Raw genomic sequence first — 20,204 nt, forward strand, 5'->3', positions numbered from 1 at the left:
CAACGGACCATCACAACATGTCCACGAGACGAGACACGAGATTGTGACACAAAACAACTCAGATCACTTCAGTTCAAGTAATTAAATCATCACAATTTTATTTATTTTTACACTCTGTTTTTTGGTACAGAGACAGTCAGTACATAACTATAATTATAATAGGTTATATAATTTCATACAGGACCATTGTAATTGTTTACCAAATAAAATGAAAAAGTAAAAATGTATGAATGTTGAAAGAAAATAAGAATGTACAAGTTGGAAAGATGTATTTCACAAAGACCATGGCATAAGTCAGACTGAAATTCAAATGACTTCTTAAATAAGCCAACAAAAGATGGTCATGTCCTGTAAAATTTGCCTTTCAGTCACAATTTTTATATCTTTTAAAAAAAAATTTTTTTTTTGTTTTGTTTTGCTGGAACTACATCTTCTATTTCAGTGGTGTAACTCAATAAAATTAACAAATTTTTTGCCCAATCTTACATAAAATGGATGAAAAATTATCAAAAAATTATGAAAAATTCTCAGCAGATCATTTTCCTCATGTGTGCGCAATCTTGTCACAGTTTTATCTCATGAGTAGAGATGCATCGATCCAATATTAGTATTGGATATCGGCACTGCTATTGAGAAATTACCTGGATCGGATATTGGCTTCCAAATATCGGTTCATCAAATTAATGTAGTAAGACTGGTCATAGTAGGCACAGAAAGTCTCAATGTTTGAATGTTTTTATTTATACAAAGTTTTTTCTGTAGTGTCTTGAAAGATAAATAATATTTACTAGGGACGTAACAATAACCGAAATATTGTGATGTATATCCGATATTACGATATCGTTGCACCCCTACGATATAAAGTTATAAGTCTCACGATACAATATCGTCATGGCATTGATATTTTGTAGAAGCTTACAAAACTTTTCCTCTTAAAATGCCTCGACAAGACTTAATCCAAAGAACTAAGACTTAAAAGTGCTTAGAACTGTTATTTCTTCTTGTAGTTTGCACTGAAATGGAGCAAAGGATCATGGTCTATGTAGTTCCCTCTGTCTTTTTTAGTCATTGCTGCACCATAACTCTTAATTTAAGCAAAGAGACTTGTAATTCGATATATTGTGATGGTCCACGATATTATTGTGAGAACATTGACGATACGATATCACGATATTTTGGTTATTGTTACATCACAATAATACCACGGACCATCACAATATATCGAATCTCAAGTCATAGCTAAAAAAAATGGAACTGCATAGACCATGATCCCTTGTTTTAGCACAGTTTTGCACTTTTAAATCTTAGTTTTTTTGGGTTATGATGGTACCAAAGTCTTGTCAAGGAATTTCAAAAGGTAAAAGAACGTATTTTGACAATTTTGGCCTTCAGAAAATATCGTAAAAAATATCGTATAGTACCAGGAGATGCATTGTGAACATATTGTACTCAAAGATTTGGATATCGTTACATCTACATAACACATTTGGATCACTTTTGTCTGATTTTAGTTTAGTAAAAGTCGTTTTCAGTCTCTGTTGGGCAGATAATTAAAGCTATACTCTTGAAATTAGTATCAGAACTGAAGAAGCTGGATCCGTGCGTCACTATTCATGAGATTTATTCCCGTTTTTACAGACTTTATTATCATACACGGTTCTTACATGGAAATTAAAGCGGTAAAAGCACAAAAAAAAAGTCAGACAATGGATGGGGACGAGTATGGACAGATCGGGGAAGAGTGTTTTTGCTACAGGAGACAGAGCAGGAAGAACAGAGAGAGTGTGAATGTGCACTGGTGTAGACAGCCCCGACTACTTCCTCTCCTCCGCCTGACAAGAATCCTGTTAAAAGAGTAATTCTGTCACTTGTGTGCGCGGTTAACAAGAGGGGACGGCCAGCGCGGGGTTTAGAATGGGAAACGACAATAAGAATAAGGCTGATTCCACACTTTCAATATAGACGGGGATTTGAGCTGCCGACTGGAGCCACTAATCCTGTTCGGGGAGAGGAGGGAGGGGGGTGTGTGCGCGGAGCTTAGCCCGGGCTGCTTGATCACTTTCAGCGCTGGTTCAAATTAAAAAGTCATTTGCTCACCTGTCGAGAAGGGAGAGGGCGAGGAGGAGGAGGAGGACGACAATTTAAGCGACAAATGTAACGGGGGAGAAGTTTAGCCGTGCTTTGTAAATCCACTCGTTAACAGTAATTGCGGTTTTGATGTATGAGAACATTTGAAATTCGGTCTGTTTTTTGTTTTTTTTTAAGGTGCTCTACGAAGTTTGAAGTAGGAAAGTGTGGCTCGTAAGTTCAGACGATGAGAGGGAATTTTCATAAGTCGGGATGAGATTTGGAAATATTTTATAATAAATTAATTCAGGAAATCAGGAAATGAGAAGTCTATTTGTTCTTCGTTAATTTGGGATTGTAGAAAAAAGGGGTGGGGTTAAATAAGTATTTACTTCCTCCCACTCCTTTTTCGGACACATTAAAATTCTGCGTAACATTTATTTTGCCTGTTATTATAGAATAGAAGTAGTTACTTTTTCTGTTATATCTATGTATTTACGTTTTTGTCTTTTTTTTTATTATTTAGTTTTTTGTTTTTGTTTTTTAATTTATGTTCTATGTATTACTGTCCGAAATAAATAAATAAACATAAAAAAACATTAATGGCCTGGTTCAAATGTTTGACTGTATTTTTGCTGTAATTGTAGTAACGCTTTTCTGAGTTACAATTTCTCAAGATTTGGCACAAGATCTTGACCCATCCCCTTGCATTTTAAAAGGGGGTTTACATTATCTAAACTATATTCCCATCTGTGTCCTTGTATGAAATAAGCAAATATTGATTGAGGTTGCTTATGTTTACATTTTGTGTCCAATAATCCAATCAGAAAACAGAATGAGCTCCTTATTTTTGGGTTGCCAGCTCCACTGACTAAAATCCCGTACAGCTGATCAGATTATGGCGTAATCATAATAATTGTGTTGCCATTTGTAACCTGATAGGAACGCGTGTTATTTCGGCGAAGTTTTAAGATGAACATAAACATAACGGGGCTTCTGCATTTGACTCGATCTTCAATTAGAGTTTGAGTTTGTGGGAAATGAATTGACTAAACCCCATGGAGAAAACGGACAGAGGGATGTTATGTGCTTTGTGTAAAATTCCACAGTGCGGCGTTAAGCTCGATCATCTCCGTGGGGTCAAACAAAGAACGCCGCCAGAGTCGACCCCTTAGACCTTTTTCACAACGACTGGAAGTGCGGCGATGTGGGGTAAACGTCACTTATGTTAATGATTTTCTACGGCTAAATATCTGTGGAAATGTCTCGCGTATTTTCCTCCAGCTTCATAAATCTGCCCCATCATCAAATCTTCATCCAACAAGTCGACAAAGGATAAACATTCTCAGCAGTTGTAGTAGTGGTAGTAGTGGTAGTAGTAGTGGTTGTTATTGTAGTTGTAGTAGCTGTAGTAGTCATAGTAGTTGTTGTAGTAGTAGGAGTAGTAGTTGTAGTAGTTGTTGTAGTAGCTGTTGTTGTAGTAGCTGTAATAGTAATAGTAGTTGTAGTCGTAGTAGTTATAGTTGTTGTTTGTTGTAGTTGTAGTAGGAGTAGGAGTAGGAGTAGTAGTAGTAGTAGTAGTAGTAGTTGTAGTAGTTGTTTAGTAGTTGTAGTAGTAGTTGTTGTAGTTGTAATAGTAGTTGTTGTAGTAGCTGTAGTAGGAGTAGTTGTAGTAGGAGTAGCTGTTGTAGTAGCAGTAATATTAGTAGTTTTAGTAGTTGTTAGTTGTTGTTGTTGTAGTAGTAATTGTAGTAGTTGTTGTTGTAGTAGTTGTAGTAGTTGTAGTAGTTGTAGTAGCTGTTGTAGTTGTTGTAGTAGTAGCAGTAATAATAGTAGTTGTAGTAGTAGTTGTAGTAATTGTAGTAGCTGTTGTTGTAGTAGCAGTAATAATAGTAGTTGTAGTAGTAGTTGTTGTAGTAATTGTAGTAGCTGTTGTTGTTGTAGTAGTTGTTGTAGTAGCAGTAATAATAGTAGTTGTTGTAGTTGTTGTAGTAATTGTAGTAGCTGTTGTTGTAGTAGTAGTAGTTGTTGTAGTAGCAGTAATAATAGTAGTTGTTGTAGTTGTTGTAGTAATTGTAGTAGCTGTTGTTGTTGTTGTAGTTGTTGTAGTAGCAGTAATAATAGTAGTTGTAGTTGTTGTAGTAATTGTAGTAGCTGTTGTTGTTGTAGTAGTTGTTGTAGTAGCAGTAATAATAGTAGTTGTAGTAGTTGTAGTTGTAGTTGTTGTAGTAGCTGTTGTTGTAGTAGTTGTAGTAGTTGTAGTAGTTGTTGTAGTAGTTGTAGTAGCTGTTGTTGTTGTTGTTGTAGTAGCAGTAATAATAGTAGTTGTAGTTGTTGTAGTAATTGTAGTAGCTGTTGTTGTTGTAGTAGCAGTAATAATAGTAGTTGTAGTTGTTGTAGTAATTGTAGTAGCTGTTGTTGTTGTTGTAGTTGTAGTAGCAGTAATAATAGTAGTTGTAGTAGTAGTAGTTGTTGTAGTAGCATTAATAATAGTAGTTGTGTAGTAGTTGTAGTTGTAGTTGTTGTAGTAGCTGTTGTTGTTGTAGTTGTTGTTTGTAGTAGTTTGTTGTAGTTAGCAGTAAAATAGTAGTTGTAGTTGTTGTAGTAATTGTAGTAGTTGTTGTTGTTGTAGTAGCAGTAATAATAGTAGTTGTAATTGTTGTTGTAGTAGTCCTCATTGTCGTAATAGTTGCCTCAGTTATTGTTGTAGTTGTTGTAGAAGTAGTAGTAGTAAACCCTCCACCAGAAAAGTGACACAGTGCGGCTTTAATCCCGACCCTGGAGTCTTATTAGCCGCTCGGTGAGAGGCCGGTGGTGTATGTGAGCCGAGGTTTCTGGCCTGGACATTACCGGGGTGAGCTCACGTGGAGGTGGTCTCGTCTTCTGGGAGCGATCATGGCGTCACCGAGCACTTAGAGCCCCTCACCCCGACCCCAAAAGCCCCAGCGCAGCACTTACCTCTGGCTCTGCACTGCTCCCTTCTCTGTCAGGGAGGAACTAAAGAAGAACTACTGTACCCCAAGTGAAAACATACTTGAATCTGAAACTACATCTGGGTTTGTTGTTGAAAATTGTTAAAGGTTCACTGTGTTACATTTTAGTCGCGCGGCTGTCAACTATTTGTTTCTATATGGGTGTTTTATTTCTTTGCCTGGAATGTTCCACAGTATGACATTAAACGGCTCTACCTTACATTTATTAAAACTCTGTGTATTATTCGTTCTTTCGGTGTTTCAAAATAAAACCAAAAATAAGAAAACATAAAACATCTATTTGAACTGCTATGTTGGACTTTTGCGCCACTTACGAACTGATCCCAGGACTGAACCGGGTCTAAATCAGGTCTAAATCAGGTCTAAACCAGGTCTAAATCAGGTCTAAATCAGGTCTAAACCAGGTCTAAACCAAGTCTAAATCGGGTCTAAACCAGGTCTAAATCGGGTCTAAATCGGGTCTAAACCAGGTCTAAATCAGGTCTAAACCAAGTCTAAACCAAGTCTAAATCGGGTCTAAATCGGGTCTAAACCGGGTCTAAATCGGGTCTAAATCGGGTCTAAATCGGGTCTAAATCAGGTCTGATCCAGGTCTGATCCAGGTCTGATCCAGGTCTGATCCAGGTCTGATCCAGGACTGATCCAGGACTGATCCAGGACTGATCCAGGACTGATCCAGGACTGATCCAGGACTGAACGAGGAGTCAAGTGATCAGGACTGATTGAGACCAGGACTGAAACCAGGACTAGACCAGGACTGAGATGGGACCAAACCAAGAACAGACCGGGAATGAGACCGGGACCAGACCAGGACTGAGACCGGGACCAGACCAGGACTGAGACCGGAACTAGACCAGGACTGAGACCGGAACTAGACCAGGACTGAGACCGGAACTAGACCAGGACTGAGACCGGAACTAGACCAGGACTGAGACCGGAACCAGACCAGGACTGAGACCGGGACTATGACCAAAACTGAGACCAGTTTAGTCCTCATTTAGACCTGGTTTATTCCTGGTTTAGTCCTGTTTTAGTCCTGGTTCAGTCCATATGTGGTGCAAAAGTCCAGCATCGCAGTTTAAGTCACGCAGATTTTTTGCATTTTTCATTTAAACACAAAATCGAAAACTGAAAAATGAATTATCTTTTTTCATTTAGGTTTTAGAGACAAATAATGAAGAAAACTGTCATTCTGACTGTGAGCGAGGCTGCCTTCACATCTGATGGACCCCCCACTAGAAAAGTTACACAATGCACCTACAGATGTGCACACTTCTCTGGTGATGGTTATACTGCTTGTCTCCATGGAGATGTTCTTGCATTGCCTTGAATGTTATACAGTATGACAATGAACCAAGCTATTTTGCATTTATTCAATTACCGGTGTTTTTATTGCTAGACACTATCTCCTGCTCTTTCTTTCTACGAGCACGCCTCCGCAGAGCTGACTTATAACCCACCTGGTTGTCCCCATGGGGATAAAGAAGGTTCGTGTCATACCGTGGAACAATCCTTGCATTTATCTCGCACTTCTTCAATCGCTGGTGTTTTTATTGATGGAAAACTGTCTTGAAAACCACATGCTATTTCTTTGTATGAGCACGCCTCCACAGAGCTGACCTATAACCCACCTGCTTGTTCCCATGGAGATAAAGAAGTGTCAGAAGTGTCATACTCTGGAACAATCCATGGAGACTTGCAGATGAACTGTATATTCCATATGCAAAGTTACACATGTTGCTCTGGTCTAAGTTCATCAAGATCTAAGATAATTTATTCCATCAGATTTAGAATTTTAAATACTGCTGAATTTCTCACAATTTGTGTACATTTTCAATATATTTCAAACTAAAAAAATAAATTTTAAAAATCACCTTTTAAATATTCATTGTTAATATTTTCAAGACCTCAATATTCAAAAGTCAAAATTCAGAGTGTAAAATTTGCAGTGAAAAATTGCACAACAAAGATCCAAGATGCCAAGGCAGAAGCAATCGATCCTGTTTGAGTGAGGAGGAGGGAGGGTGTTTCCTATTGGTCGTTCTCATTTGTGGGCGGGGTTTACACTGACCAATCAGATCGCTTCAATGCACCATTTCCTGCTTGTTACTAAGTTAGATCACTTTGGTTTGATTGCTTCGGTCTTGGCATCTTGGATCTTTCCTGCAAATTATTTTCACTGCGAATTTTGACTGTTGAATTTGAGGGCATGAATATATTTGTGCTGAATATTTAAAAGGTGAATTTTTTATTTAGAATTTTAAACACTTGGAAAATGTACAGCTACAATTCCAGCAACTAAAATTCAGAATAAAAATAATTCAAACATGTTTTTTTTAAGAGTTAAAACATTCAAAGTGAAAACAGTCAAAATTCATATTGTAAAATTTGCTGTGAAAAATTGCACAACAAAGATCCAAAATGCCAAGGCAGAAACAATCGATTCTGTTTGCGTGAGGAGGACGGAGGGTGTTTCCTATTGGTCGTTCTCATTTGTGGGCGGGGTTTACACTTAACAAATAAGAGATGAGGTTTTGATGAAGCTAAGATTACGTTTACACTGAAACGTATCATCGTACTGGAAACAGTTTGCGCCCAGACACGTCGTTTCTGTGTCCGCAAGCCTTCCCTATCCACACAGCTTTGAGCATATTTGTTTACGTTTTACAGAAAGGAAACTTAAAACCACATGGCTCATTTGCATAAACTGAACGCTCAAAACACAGCTCGCTTTTGTGCGCTGATACGGTTCAGCTTCTGTCGGATTAAAGGACACGATTCGGTGGATTATGAGTGTTCTTTCTGTGTCAGAGGGATGTTTTGCTGATGGTGAGTCTGTTCTGTACTTCTATCACAGGGGCGTCAAACTCATTTTGGTCTGGGGGCCGTATCCAACCTACTTTGATCCCAAAGGGGCCGGATCAGAAAACTCATTATTATTTTTGGGGTTTATATGACATAAGTTCAAATATTTGTGCAGAGAAATGCAAATGTATTACAGAAATCTTTTTTAATTGATGAACTCTTTCTTATTATAATTTTATAATATTATGAACAACCTGAAACTTTAAGAAAAATTCAATTTCAGCACAATGTTTTAACATGAACTTGTATGTAAACAGGAATAAGTCAATTTTTGTTGTAAAATCCTGCACTCGGCTCCACTTTTCTCATGTTGGACATTTTTCTGATGAGGGTGTCACGGTCAACAGTCAAAACGATCGTCCTTTAAGAGCGTTTGGAAAGAGACAAGTCTTCATTTGTGCTGCTCTGGTGGGAGGGGCCACGTACAGAGACGCTGGAGACGCTGCTGTGATAAACACGACAGAAAATTAACAAGACTTTAATAGAAAATGTAATTCAAATATTTTAGTAGAAAATCATCCAAGGGCCACATTAAAGGTCTTGGAGGGCCGGATCTGGCCCCCGGGCCTTATGTTTGACACCTGTCTTCTATCATGTTGGAGATGGTTCATATTAAACTTTTCTGCAGGTCATGCACATAGACGTATATATGAATGGACAAATATTCTAGCCTCTTAGTGTTTTGATGGTGAATTACTTTCGCGGCGCACAGACCAACATCAGTGTATCGTGTTTTCAGACACAGTGCTGGATCAGATTCGTACTCGTGGGAGCTGGTGGCACCAGATCGTTCCATCTCTGGAGCAGTTTTCCATCAGATTAGTGTGGACGAACTCTGCATCTACAACGAAAACGACTCAAATACGCACTAGTGTGGACGGGGCCTAATTCTGACCAATCAGATCACTTCACTGCACCATTTCCTGCTTGTTACTAAGTTAGATCGGATCACTTTAGATCGATTGCTTTGCTTTTGGCATCTTAGATCTTTCACTGCGAATTTTCCACTCTGAATTTTGACTGTTGAATTTGAGGGCATGCGTTATGTGGAAAAGTGTGGAAAGGTTTTGAACTGTTTAAAATGAACTAGTTATTTTTCATGTTTAAGTTTTTAAGTAAAAATCACAGCATCTTTAATGTGGTTCAACCCTTAAATATATTTGTGCTGAATATTTAAAAGGTGATTTTATTTTTAATTTGAATTTCAAACACTGTGTAAATATATACTTAAAATTTCAGCAACTAAAATTCAGAACAAAAATAATTCAAACATGTTATTTTACAATTAAAACATTCAAAGTGAGAAATTCACCGCCATTTAAAATTCAAAGTCTGATTAAACAAATTATCTTCCATATTTAAGCCATGTTAGAATTTTGTTTCCTCTTCAAAAACAGACCTGGAGTTGTTTTGTTTCATTCACACATGTTTGAGAAACCTTTTTATTATTAGTCTGTCTGCATTTCCAAAGCTCAAAATGCTCCTTTCCACCAGAACTCAGCCTCAATATGCCGGATTTGTGTTTTAAATATGTGTGAATGAAACAAAACACAACTCCGGGCATGTTTGTGCTGAGAAAACAACATTATAACGGATCAGAAAATAGTGTAATATGGGCCTTTTATTTGTGTTGTATCCGTATCTTGCACAAACCTCCTAGAAAATTTGACGTTTTTGCCAAATTGTCGCTCGTTTACATTGTTTTTTTTAATCCTAAATCCTCACTTAAAAGGGGATCAGCTAGTTGCTCTGCTGAAAGTGGAGGTGACGATGGGAGAATCCAATATTTGTGCAGTAAAGAGGCGTCCAGAATGTACCTTGGCCACTGTAGCGCTCATGATTGTTTAGTAACGCGTTTGGGATTATAGTGAAAAAGCCTCAGATCTTTAAAATGCTAACGCTGCCTTTGGTCTATGGATATAAGCATTTACATTTGATTATGCAGCGGGGTGGATAGTCGGGCTTTAGAGCAGTAAAAAGCAAAGAATACCTCAGCTGTGTGATCAAATTTAAGTACTGATAATGATTTTTTTATTTGCTACTTACTGTTATATTGATACACGAGCTTGACTATTTCTTTGGTATATTTCTTAATACTAAGTTGCAACAGTGGAATCATTTTATTGCATATTTGGAAAAATTCTTCTAATCCTTCAGTCATTCAGGTAGTATCCGTCAAAAAGGAGAAATTCAGTTCTGTCAGCTGGATAAAACACTTTTTGATCGAGCTTATCCACATTCAGGCTGCAGGGTTTAATGCGCAGTTCAGCTTTTTGTGAGGTTGTTCACATTTCCAATTAAATGCGACTTGTACCGTATTTTCTACACTATAGGGAGCACTCATAAACCTCCAACCCCATCAAAAAACGACACACGGAGCAGACCGCGCAGCTACTACTACTAGTACTGCTACTAGTATTGCTACTACTACTACTACTACTACTACTACTACTACTACTACTACTACTACTACTACTACTACTACTACTACTACTACTACTACTGCTGCTGCCACTACTATTGCTACTACTACTATTACTCCTGCTACTGCTACTACTACTATTATTACTACTACTACTATTACTACTACTACTACTACTGCTGCCACTACTATTACTGCTGCTACTGCTACTACTACTATAATAGTAATAGTAATACTAATAGTGGTACTACTACTACTGCTGCTACTGTTGCTACTGCTGCTACTGCTACTACTACTGCTGCTACTACAACAACTACTACTATTACTACTACTATTACTACTACTATTACTACTACTACTACTACTACTGCTGCTACTACTATTACTGCTGCTACTGCTACTACTACTATAATAGTAATAGTAATACTAATGGTAGTACTGCTGCTACTGCTACTACTACTGCTGCTACTACAACAACTACTACAACAACTATTACTATTACTACTACTATTACTATTACTATTACTATTACTACTACTACTACTACTACTACTACTACTACTACTACTACTACTACTACTGCTACTACTACTACTACTACTACTACTACTACTACTACTACTACTACTACTACTACTACTACTACTACTACTACTACTACTACTACTACTACTACTACTACTACTACTACTACTACTACTACTACTACTACTACTACTACTACTACTACTACTACTACTACTACTACTACTACTACTACTACTACAATACTAATACGAGCAGGCTTGCCTCTCCACAGATTGGCCCTGACCTTGTGGCTTTTTCTATGGACGTAGAGCATTTTAATGTCACACTGTGGAACATTCTATGCAAAGCTATAACAGCTGTATGGAAACAACAAGGTGCCAATCCCTTTTCCAGGAAAAATAACTATAATTACACTGTAAACTGTGCATTTTGTGGACGTAGTAGTTCAGAATTGATAGAAATGTTATTATGAAAATGCATTTGTTGGGTAATAACAGTGTTGTATTGCAGAACACCCTGTACAGTACTGTATGTGTGTGTATTTTGATGACCGCGTTGACGTAACATTGGCAGTGTGCGAGTCTTGTATTGTACCGAATCCAGAGAGACCGTGTGATTCGAGCCGTAGAATACAGTCGTCTGTAGTGTTAGAAGTGCCATGTTTCTGCCGTAGCTACTGGAGTATGCGATCCAATGCAGCCTCGCGGTGTTTGCAGAAAGTACTGTTCAAATATAGGCCTGTGCAGCGGGATACCAGGGGAGGGAAGTGAGAGTCCAGAGTGTGAACATTGTATAGCTGACAAATCATAAGGGACGCTTTTACAACGCTCTTTCAGATACGCCGAGGCCTCGCTGGACTTTTCTAACAAGCAGAATACAGAGGAACATCGGTGTAAGCTGAGGTGTGCTTGTACTTCCTGTAGTGGATGTGTACCTCAGGAAAAACGACTTCAAGTGACCTGATGTTTGTGTCAAACTTTGGCGAAAAATGGAAAATGTATCAAAAACATTGCTGGATTATCACATCACGACGTTAAGGCGGAATTGAGTTTTTTCAGTCTGAGAGAAAAATTCAGCCTAAATATATCGTGTGAGAATGAAACGAAACCCAACTCAAGGTCTGTTTGTGACGAGGGAACAGCATCGAAATGGAAAATAGAGTAATATAAGACCTTTTATTGTAGTTCTGCGTTGAGGTCGAAGCTTTCACAAGCCAGTTTCTTGAAAATTCCTCCTCTCTTTTGGACAAATTATCGCTCTTATACCTTGTTTTTAATTATAAATCCTCAACAAGAATATAGAAGAACTTAGTTTGGAAGCTGAGATTTGCACGTACTTCTTTTAATCGGTCTGTGTTCCGGGAAATTCTACTACGAGTGACCTGATGTTGATGCCAAACTTTGGGCGAAAATATAAGGTAGAATGGTGCGTTTTCAGTTTGAGAGAAGAATTCAGCCCATATATCCAGGTTTTTGTGTGTTAAATGTGAGAATGAAATGAATTTCAGCTCAACTCTAGGTCTGTTTGTGACGAGGAAACAGCATTGAAACAGAAAATAGAGTAATATAAGACCTTTTATTGTAGTTCTGTGTTGAGGTCGAAGCTTCCACGACCCAGTTTCTTGAAAATTCCTCCAAATTAATGCTCTTAAACGTTGTTTTTAATTATAAATCCTCAACCAGAATACAGAGGAACATGGCTGGAAGCTGAGATGTGCACATACTTCTTGTAGTGGGTCTGTATTCCAGGAAATTCTACTTTAAGTGACCTAATGTTGATGTCAAACTTTGGGGAAAACATGGAAAAAACAACTTTAAGTGGAGCACTTCCTGTATTACCACATCCCGACGTAAGGTGGAATTGAGTTATTTCAGTTTGAGAGAAGAATTCAGCCTAAATATGCAGGTTTTTTGTGTTAAACATGTGAGAATGAAACGAAATCCAGCTCAACTCCAGGTCTGTTTGTGACTAAGAAACGGCATTGAAACAGAAAATAGCGTAATATGTGACCTTTTATCGTAGTTGAGAAGCTTCCGTGAACCAGTTTCTTGAAAATTCCTTCTCTTTTTACCAAATGATCACTCTTATACGTTGTTTTTAATTATAAATCCTCAACAAGAACACAGAGGAGCATAGTTGTTAGCTGAGATGTGCACGTTCTTCCTGTAGTGCAGGGGTGTCCAAACATTCTTCATCAAGGGCCACATATCTAAACACAGACGTAGCAGAAGGCCAGTTGAGGGCCGTAGACTGGTGCTTAGTACAGTGAATAATTGAAATATGTGCATGTTTAGCACTTTAGAATGAGCCATCAGTCCTTTATTCACGCTAATATCCTTGAATCCACACACTAAATATTAAATATGAGCTTTATCTAGGTAGATTTTCAAAAAACTTGCAGTAGAAAGTAAATCTTTATTCATTTGGACCAATTCACCTGGAAGCCTGAGGGCCAAGAAAAATTTGTGTCAGGGCCGCATTTAGCCCACGGACCGTAGGGGAAAATGTGAAAAAGGATCAAAAACCTTTTATTATTCAAACACAGTGGAGCACTTCCAAAAAAAAGTGTTTTCAGTTTGAGAGAATTCAGCCTAAATATGAGGTTTGTGTGTTAAACGTGTGAATGAAATGAAACACAAGTCCAATATGTGACCTTCAGTTGTCGTTCTGCGTTGAGGCTGAAGCTTCCACAAACCAGTTTCTTGAAAATTCCTTCTCTTTTTACCAAATTATCGCTCTTGTACGTTGTTTTTAATTATAAATCCTCAACCAGAATACAGAGGAACATAGTTGGAAGCTGAGATGTGCACGTACTTCTTGTAGTCGATCTGTGTTCTGGGAAATTCTACTTCGAGTGACCTGATGTTGATGTCAAACTTTTGGCGAATATGTAAGGTAGAAAAGTGCGTTTTCAATTTGAGAGAAGAATTCAGCCCATATATCCAGGTTTTTGTGTGTTAAATGTGAGAATGAAATGAATTTCAGCTCAACTCTAGGTCTGTTTGTGACGAGGAAACAGCATTGAAACAGAAAATAGAGTAATATAAGACCTTTTATTGTAGTTCTGTGTTGATGTCGAAACTTCCACGACCCAGTTTCTTGAAAATTCCTCCAAATTATTGCTCTTAAATGTTGTTTTTAATTATAAATCCTCAACCAGAATACAGAGGAACATAGTTGGAAGCTGAGATGTGCACGTACTTCTTGTAGTGGGTCTGTATTCCAGGAAATTCTACTTTAAGTGACCTAATGTTGATGTCAAACTTTGGGGAAAAATGTGAAAAAGAAAACATGGAAAATGGATCAAAAACCCTTTAAGCGGAGCACTTCCTGTATTGCCACATCCTGATGTAAGGTGGAATTGAGTTATTTCAGTTTGAGATAAGAATTCAGCCTAAATATGCAGGTTTTTGTGTTAAACGTGTGAGAATGAAACGAAACTCCAGGCATGTTTGTGATGAGGAAACAGAAAATAGCGCAGTATGTGAGCTTTTTTTGTAGTTCCGCTTTGAGGTCGAAGATTGCACAACCCAATTTCTTGAAAATCTTTCCTCTTTTTGCCAAATTATCACTTTTATACGATGTTTTTAATTATAAATAATCAACCAGAATACAGAGGAAAGTAGTTGGAAGCTGAGATGTGCACATACTTCTTGTAGTGGGTCTGTGTTCCGGGAAATTCTACTTCGAGTGACCTGATGTTGATGTCAAACTTTGGGCGAAAATGTAAGGTAGAATGGTGCGTTTTCAGTTTGAGAGAAGAATTCAGCCCATATATCCAGGTTTTTGTGTGTTAAATGTGAGAATGAAATGAATTTCAGCTCAACTCTAGGTCTGTTTGTGACGAGGAAACGGCATTGAAACAGAAAATAGAGTAATATAAGACCTTTTATTGTAGTTCTGTGTTGAGGTCAAAGCTTCGACGAACCAGTTTCTTGAAAATCCCTCGTCTTTTTTACCAAATTATCACTTTTATACGATGTTTTTAATTATAAATAATCAACCAGAATACAGAGGAAAGTAGTTGGAAGCTGAGATGTGCACATACTTCTTTTAGTGGGTCTGTGTTCTGGGAAATTCTACTTCGAGTGACCTGATGTTGATGTCAAACTTTGGGCGAAAATGTAAGGTAGAATGGTGCGTTTTCAGTTTGAGAGAAGAATTCAGCCCATATATCCAGGTTTTTGTGTGTTAAATGTGAGAATGAAATGAATTTCAGCTCATCTCCAGGTCTGTTTTTGACCAGGAAACGGCATTGAAACAGAAAATAGAGTAATATAAGACCTTTTATTGTAGTTCTGTGTTGAGGTCGAAGCTTCCACGAACCAGTTTCTTGAAAATCCCTCGTCTTTTTTACCCAATTATCGCTCTTATATATTGTTTTTAATTATAAATCCTCAACCAGAATACAGAGGAATGTAGTTGGAAGCTGAGATGTTCACGTACTACTTGTAGTCGGTCTGTATTCCGGGAAATTGTACTTTGAGTGACCTGATGTTGATGTCAAACTTTTGGGAAAAAATTTGAAACACAACATAGAAAATGGGCCAAAAACCTTTTATTTTCTTGTCCACCCACTCGTGATTGAGGTCCTGAGCCACTCCCAGAGCAATTATAATATAAGTGGTTGTCCGAAAATAGGTGACCTTTGTAAAAATACATAATCATTTTTTGTCCGTCTTAATTTATTTTGCGTGGGTTGATTTTCTATACCTGATTTGGTACCGAAAAACAGATCGAGTTCACTTAAAACTTTCAGAAACCATGAGTGGAGTTTACTTTCGCAGTAAAACTAACAACAACTATCATGCTGACGGTGCACTCCTGGATTATCGGACAATGAAACGTTCTATAATTAGATGCAGAAAGTACGCGGCGTTAAACATATTTTGACCTTGAGCTGCCAACAAAAGATCTATACAAGACGAGGCGAGACAAATTTTGCTTAAATATATGCGGAAAATCAGGTACAGGGCCTTTGCAAAACTAATTATTATTAACTTTTAACAATTTTTTTCCTTTTAATTTGCATCTTTTATTTGCTAATCTTTTTAAATAACCATGTTAATTCATTTTTATTTGGTTGTTTTTACTTCATATTTTAGTTAGTATCAATCCACTGAAACTGCATCCTCTGACCCCAACTTCTACTCCTACTGCAAATCAACACCACGCGTAATCATTTTATAACATTTATTTTTCACTTTTTGCTTTTTAAATTGCACATTTTGTCAGATAATTTCCACTTCCACTTTTTTTTTTTTTTTTTTTTAAACCTTGCAGTCTTCATTTGTTTAGATCTGTTTAGGTTAAGGTATTTATTTTAGATAAATACCTTAATCCATTTGAACGACATCCTTTGACCTCGCCTTCTGAAAATGTGTTTAAACTCAACAGCGAGGCTCATAAAACCTAATGATTTTATAGAAGGCAGTAGTGTGTTATCTTCACATGCTTGGCGACTTTTATTGCATGCAAAACTGATTAACCTTTAATTGCTTACTCTTTTTTAATTTACTTTTGCAATTTGGTTGTTTTATAAGCAGACCTGATGATGTTTGACCTTCATCCTTTGACCTCACCTTCTTATAATGTACTTTAAATCAACAACTAGGCTTATCGTTTGTTGAAAGCAATGGTGTATTATGTTTGCATGCTAGTCTACTTTCATTACATGCAAAACTGATTCGCTTTTAAAAGTCCTATTTTGCACAGTATGGATTTTTATGAGCTTTTAGCCATGTTTCTACGCTGTCACCTCCCTAGAAACAGACCTGGAGTTGTGTTTGTTTCATTCACACACGTTTGAGTAACTCTTTATTACTCTCGTTATTAGTCCGTCTACATCTCCGAACCTCAAAATTCTCTCTTGCGCCTTGTGATGTCATGAAGCTGTAGTTTTCATGTTAACAGACACTAGGGCTGGGTATCGTTAAGAAGTTACCGATACGATACATATCTCGATACATAGGCCACGATATGATACGCTTTTCTATACAGTGAGCTTTCGATTCAATACGATTCGATACTGTACAGTGTAAAAAAGAATAAATGATGGCTCCAATACTAAAAGTCCACTAAGTTTGTGAAACGTGAATGTGAAAAACATCCATTTTACTCAAAACAGTGAAAATGTCAACACAACTGCAGCTCTTACACAAACTAATTTAGTGAAAATATACCTAAAATACTCTTGACGATATATCGATACAGCAGCCCACAATATCGATACTGTATCAGCACATTAAACGGTACGATATATCGATATTTTGATATTTTTGCACACCGCTAACAGACAAATTTTTTCTTTTAATTCAATAAAGATTGGCAGTTGGCAGCGGCGGCGCTATCATTAGGCCAAAGTAGGCGGCTGCCCTAGGACCCCCAACCAAGACCTCGGAGCAATTTGATTTTCTCTCAGTATGACATTAAATGAGAGTAGTGTACTTTTAAACAATAATCATAAGAAAAATAATAATCATCATCATATGTAATGGATGTAAACAAAAATGTTATTGTAGCGAAAAAAACTATTTTCAGTTCTGGTTAACAAGTAGGCTACTAAACTAATAAGACAAGTTTCCAATCCACCATAATTTAAATAAATAGAGATGTGCCATTTCTTAAGAACAATGAAAAACAGACAATAAAAACAAACAAACAAACAAAAAAACAGAAAAATGGTGCATGATAGTGAGGGCCCAAATTGCTAACTCCGCCACTGGCAATTGGTCTGCATACCATTTGTTATTTTGGATTTTAATTAAGAACGAAGAAAAAAATAAATAAATAAATAAAATGGAAAACAGTTTATTTCATTATTCCGTTATAATGTCAAACAAAAAACAGATTTCGACCAATCAAAGTCATCGTAATCCAATGAAATATCAAAATTGAAAACGGCGCCAAGACTGTTTTTTGATTGGTGTTATTTGAAATAAACTTTGAATCAAATATTGTAAATAAAGGTCAAAATCATTTATTTTTTTTGACACTAAAACGGAATAATGAAATAAACAGTTTTCACATCGTATTGTTTTTCGTTTTTAATTGAAATTCAAAAGAACGAATAGTACACGGACCGCGATTCCAGGGCTTATCTCATCCAAATGATTCCAGTGAAGTTGCACTAGAGCACTTCCTGTATTACCACATGACATCACAAGTCTTTTCTGTTTGAGAGAACTCGCTAAATATGCAGAGTTTGAGTCTTAAACATGTGCGAATGAAACAAAACACAACTTCGGATCTGATTTTGTTGAGGAAACAACGCTGTAACAGATCAGAAAATGGTGAAAAATGGATCCTTGCACTATTTTTTTTCCCATTTTGAATACTGAAAATGCTTTACCTGTGTCAGCTGAAGTCTGTTGTCTTATTTTCTTGCATGTGCGATCGCTGTTTTTCGCTTTGAGCCTCTTGTGTGTGATACAGTGACAGCTATATCGCACCGGAATTCACTTGAGTCGTGTTTGCGGCTAACAGGAGCTGATTGGAGTCTCAAACTTTTGCCCTCTCGTCCTCTCTGGTCCGTACGCGACGCTTCCAGGAGGAATTGTCAGTCCGCTGCGTCACCCTGTCAACCGAAACCCCTCCTCCATCTTCCATCTTCAACCCCATCTCTCCATCTCCTCTCCTCCATCTCATTCTCCGCTCACTGCCCATCTATCTATCATTTATCTCGCTTGCATGGCCTCCACCTTCTGCACACGGCTCTCCTCTTCAAAGTGCACCTTGCTTCGACCATTTACCCCCCACTACACCGGCTGGTCTGTGATTTGTGGTGTGGAAAGAGAGAGAGAAAGAAAGACTGAAAGAAAGCTAGATCCTGGCTTAGAAAAGACAGCAAAACCAAGTCTACTTTTTTTTTTTTTTATAACTGTGGGATTGAGGACACGAGCAGCTCTGAGGGGTAGAAGAAATGTCATAAACACAATTACACACACGAACACACTCACAATATACTCAACAGAAGCGTAATTGCATCTCTTAAAAGGTTCTATATTACACAAAATTGACTCTTCTGAGCTTTAAGACATGTTATAATGTTGTTTACTTATCAAAAACATAACTGGAGTTGTGTTTTGCTTCATTCTGTCTACATCTCCAAACCTCAAAATGCTCCGTTCCACCTTGTGAAGTCATGAAGTGGTAGTTTTCAAGTTAAACAGACATAATTTCCTATTGAGCCAGAGTGTTGGAGAAGTGTGGAGACGCTTTTTAAAATATTCCATCCAGTCCTTGTATTTGCAGAGGTCGCTGGTGCTAGGCTAGTGCATGTCAATGGCCATAGTTAGCCTGCCACTAAAAACAGTCTTACCCACTCCACAAAACACCCGAAACAAAACTATTATTACACCAGACTATCGATGTAAATGTCTGTGTCGATAGAATAATGTTTGAAGTAAAACTAACCTTGTATCGCGTGAATTGTTGCATGTTGAGGAGGGACTATTTTCTCATATATCAGTCCGCCGTTGCCCAGCTTTCTATAAGGAAGTACAACTCACTGCTGCTGCTCAGACATAAATCTTTCAAATGCGTTTTACTATGATTCTATTGATAATTTGGTGTAATAATAGATTTATTTTGGGTGTTTTGTGGAGTGGGTAAGACTGTTTTTAGTGTCAGGCTAACTATGGCCATTGACTTGCACTAGCCTAGCACCAGCGACCTCTGCAAACACAAGGACTGGATGGAATATTTAAAAAAGTGTCTCCACACGTCTCCAACACTCTGGCTCACTAGGAAATGAGACCCTATGTCCAAAGTTCTAGACTGTCCCTTTAAGTTATTTTTTGTAAATGATCCAAATGTTTATACTGAATAAGGTGTATGGAGTTTAAAACCACAGTGGAGCACTACCATGACATCACAAGGTGGAGCAGAGTGTTTTCTGTTTGAGAGAAGAAATGCAGGAGTTCTGTGTTGTGTGAATGAAAGAAAACAAAACTCTAAAAACAAAACATTATAACAGATCAGAAAATAGCGTAATATTCATCTTTTAACTTTTGTCTGACCTTTTTTGGCTTGAATTAAAGTACAATTCCTCAACAAAATTTATTATTCCAGGTAAAAACGGCATTGGAGTTTTGTCAATAGCTTTTACCATCTGATAAAAATGATACTTGTCCAAATTTTCGCATTAATAGAATACTGATACGGGCTTACAAAGGCCGTGTAATGAATTGATTTGAACAGTGATTTCAATCATTGCTTCAGCCAATTAAGAAAATGTAATTAAAAAAAAAACTCATTTACGTTTGAATGATATGGGCGCTCGTACTGGCCCACACAATCTGGAACAATCTACTTCTAATCTAATGTAC

The 20,204-nt window shown here is 37.4% G+C and overlaps 1 protein-coding gene across 2 annotated transcripts in view; it reads left to right on the top strand.

The window, feature by feature from the left end:
* si:ch73-22o12.1 (nectin-2) overlaps positions 1–20,204 on the top strand; it is a 529,204-nt gene that overhangs the window by 233,731 nt on the left and 275,269 nt on the right. The window lies entirely within an intron of this gene.

Source organism: Boleophthalmus pectinirostris, unplaced genomic scaffold, assembly GCF_026225935.1.
Source record: "Boleophthalmus pectinirostris isolate CB_2022bp ecotype Guang Dong unplaced genomic scaffold, ASM2622593v1 HiC_scaffold_6, whole genome shotgun sequence".
NCBI classification, from domain to species: Eukaryota; Metazoa; Chordata; class Actinopteri; order Gobiiformes; family Gobiidae; genus Boleophthalmus; species Boleophthalmus pectinirostris.